Raw genomic sequence first — 3,900 nt, 5'->3', positions numbered from 1 at the left:
TATATAGTCAGTGCTATGAGGGGCAGTGAATGACATATAAATAAGCTCATGGCATGACTTATAAAATGGAATCATTAACAAAATACTTTTTGGTTCCTCTGTTCCAAATAACAACCTTTTTCGGAGTACTCAAGTGTCTACTGTCTTCTGCAGTATTAAGCCCTGAATAACCATTTTAGAACAACAACAACAAAAAAAAATGCCCTCTTCCTTTTTTCCTTAATTTTTAAAATTGAGATAAGGATCTATACCTTTAATAGTTTTATGATAAATTTAAACAATATAGTACTTAATATCAATTTGTCAGTTAATTGTGCATATAAATTGCTCACAAATATCTAGTTTTTTTCTAAGAAAGTATATACAAAGGGATAAAATTTTTGATTTGTGACATATTAAAATCAAATGAGGCAATTCTTTGCAAGGAAAAATCATTGTGAAGCCAGTATCTGACTGCAAAAATTAATGAACAGACAAACTTTAAAAGTACCACGTCAGGCAGAAGAGACAGTGCCCTCTCCCTTCGCAGCCGCTCCCGGAGGAGCACCCGCCACCAACGGTGATGGGGTCTCGGGCCTCCACCTTACTGTGGGACAAAGAGCTCGAGAAGATCAAGAAGGAGACTAGTTTTTCCCACAGTCAGATCACGCGCCTATACAGCCGGTTCACCAGCCTGGACAAAGGAGAGAATGGGACTCTCAGCCGGGAAGATTTCCAGAGGATTCCAGAACTTGCCATTAACCCACCGTGGGACCGGATCATCAATGCTTTCTTTTCAGAGGGAGAGGACCAGGTAAACTTCCTAGGATTCATGAGAACTTTGTCTCATTTCAGACTCATTGAGCAAAGATGTGAAAGAACCTGAACCACTTAACAGCTGAAGCAACAAACTGCACTTTGCTTTCAGACTGTATGATTTGGATAAAGATGACACGATCTCCCGTGATGAGCTGTTACAGGTGCTACAAATGATGGTTGGAGTGAATATCTCAGACGAGCAGCTGGGCAGCATTGCCGACAGGACCATCCAGGAGGCTGATCAGGATGGGGACAGTGCCATATCCGTGACAGAATTTGTTAAGGTTTTGGAGAAGGTGGATGTAGAACAGAAAAAGAGCATCGGGTTTCTTCACTAAAGGACAGGGACCAAATTATTCTTGCTTTCTAGTATATAAGAACTGGAACTTCCTTCTGTCTGTCTGCCCCACCCCCACCTTGTTATTCCCTTTTCCCATAAAACTACTGCTCTTGCATGACAACCCGAAGTCTCTCCTGTCCACACAGACTTGCCTTTGGTGTATAAACAGGGCGTTCAGGATGGTACCCTTGGTCTATTTCTGTCCAGTATACACCCACCAGGTCTCTGTTGTAAGTATCATCTTCCCTTGTTTTGCTGCTGAATGCCATGCATCCATCCTGTCTGAGGAAATGAAATAAGACTCATATCAAGAACCAGCCAGCAAAGCTCCCACTGGATGGAGACCATATCCATGCTGCCTTCCCTTCATCGAGCCTCCGTCATGTTCCTGTTTCCTTTTTGTGTCCTTTACTTCCTATTTCCCGTCACCCAGCCTTCTCTCCATTTGGTCTCTGAGCCTCCCTCCTTTTCATCAGGATTCCCTGTGTTCTGCTAGACTCCAGGCTCTGCTGTCAAGTCTGTCTGATTGGCAGGACAGTGAGTGGTCTGGTGGTTTATAGCTACCTTCTCCTGGATGTGTCTTTGGGGCACTGCTGTCCAGGAGCTTTTCAGCAACTAGTACAACTCCTGGAAAGCATGTGACTCAGTCCCCTGCGCTGCTCTGTCACAGGGCTGTTCCTGAAAGGTGGCGTTACCATGAGGCTTGTAGAGCCATATCTCCTAGGTGGTTTCCCCAGGTCTCTCTACCTCTGGCTTTTTATTTTCAACATATTTATATGGCCTCTTTTCTGAGTACAGTGTTGACATTCAGAATTAGTCTTATGCCTGCCAGTTTGCTTCTCTTTGGGACCTTGTCACCAATAGAGTGGCCATTCTGACAGTACAGTAGGGGGCCTTCTTGTAGTTTTCTAAAGAGGCTAGGCACCCTGGAGAGCTGTCCACGTTCGCCCTGCAGCATGGGCTTTGCCTCAGTGTTCTGTACACTGGAAGACTCTTCATATTTCCAAACAGAAAGACAAGTGTTGTGGAAGTACCTGACTCATCTCAGTCCTAAAGAATTAGAAGAATTAGATTGTTCTCAGTGACTTAATGTTTTGCACAAAATTCCGAATGAATTTTATCCTTGGCAAATTTTAATGCTGGCAGCTGTGTAGTCAGTTCCTCAAGCAGTGAATGTATTATCTCATGAACGTCCTCATCACATGACCGTCTAGTTCCTTGTGTAGACCACTGTAGATCCCTTCAGAGCATAAGGCCTGGCCCCCGTGACACCAACTGAAGTGATACTAGAGGTTGTTGAGTGACCCAGCTCAACTTTTGGGCCAGTGTCAGCTTGGTTTAGATCTCACTGCATCAGGCTGCTTCTGTCCTGTGTCTGTAAATCTGCTCTTGGCTGGCTTTCTCTGATGTTGCTCGCTTGCTTGCTTCTTTGCTTTGGAAGACTATCCAAGATGTATAAACAATTCTTTAGGAAAAAATTTGCTATTAACTCAAGCAAAAACACTGCAAAAGGAATGGGTAAAGGTGATGCAGGGAAGTGGCTAGGGTGGATGGCTGGAGTCTACATGAATTGGGGAATTTTTTATGAAATATCTGTCTGACTTTGTGATCAAATGATGTAATATAAGAATTGTATAAAAAGAAAGAATTGTCTGATACTGATCTGAGAAGTACTTCAGAGGCTTCTTGATTTACATATTTAAAGTTTCTAAGATTATGCCCCCCTTGGCTGTGTAGCAAACTGTTTTAATCCACAATTGTGCCTTATTGTCCCATTAAAATTGTGTTCTTTAATCCATCAATAAATTAATTGTCATTAAAACAAAAAAATTACCATGTCAACAAAAGTGGCATATGCTAAGAAGCTGCCTCATATTTCCTTCTACAAATGTACTACGTTTTAGTTACTTTTGTTTGTTTTTTTTTAAACCTTGCCATGCAAAAACTAGTATTTCTGCAATCTAACAAAAATGGAACAGAGAAAACTTTATGAATGGAGAGAGAAAAAAAATCTTAGATCATATGCAAATCTAAACATAATCTCTTCAACATGAATTAAAAACAAAACTAATTAGGGTGGTGTTCAAAATGCTTCTATTTACTTTTTATATATGCAAGAAACAAAAGACGTGTAAATATTCACATATCAATATAATGGTAAGAGTATTTCTGGTCATATTATTGCAATGATAGTACAATCTATTGAATCAGCAGGAAAAACTTGTAATGGAAGATGCTTAGCACTGTTACTGTGTTCAACTTCTTTCCATTTAAAAACATATAAATTAAACAATGAACCACATTGGTAACAATATTGTAAAATATAATATCACCAAAATTCAAAGAATTAAATGATTGATCATGTTTGAAATTAATAGAATATTAAAAGACAAAAGATTTGCATAACTGAGGAGACATTAGAATATTACATTTTCTTACCTTTATGTGGTCAGAAGCATTTACAGCATACAAATGCATAGGTAAACATGTAGGAAAAGTAGAAAACATTAGTTTTTAAAGGTGGAAAATACAAGATTTCTTTTGTACAATGTTGTTCTGGACTTTATTCTCTAAACTTTTCTTACAATAGTTCTTCATTGATTTGAGTTTGCTCAACTTGTTTTTAAAACACCTTTATTCTACCCTAATGAGACTTCATCTAATCCACAATCTTGACAAATTTTGATCACTAGGATGGTTTTGACACTAAAATATAAGATTGACATTTTCTGTATAAATACTGTACATTCACCTTCCAATAG

At 39.3% G+C, this 3,900-nt stretch overlaps 1 pseudogene; it reads left to right on the top strand.

Annotated features, from left to right (window-relative positions):
• Window positions 1-562: 562 nt before the first annotated feature.
• LOC102001934 lies at window positions 563-1,761 on the top strand (annotated as a pseudogene).
• The last annotated feature ends 2,139 nt before the right edge of the window (window positions 1,762-3,900 follow it).

This window comes from Microtus ochrogaster, linkage group LG1, assembly GCF_000317375.1.
Source record: "Microtus ochrogaster isolate Prairie Vole_2 linkage group LG1, MicOch1.0, whole genome shotgun sequence".
Classification (NCBI taxonomy): Eukaryota; Metazoa; Chordata; class Mammalia; order Rodentia; family Cricetidae; genus Microtus; species Microtus ochrogaster.
The sequence above is the reverse complement of the archived record's forward strand: the minus strand, read 5'-3'. Positions and strand labels throughout refer to the sequence as shown.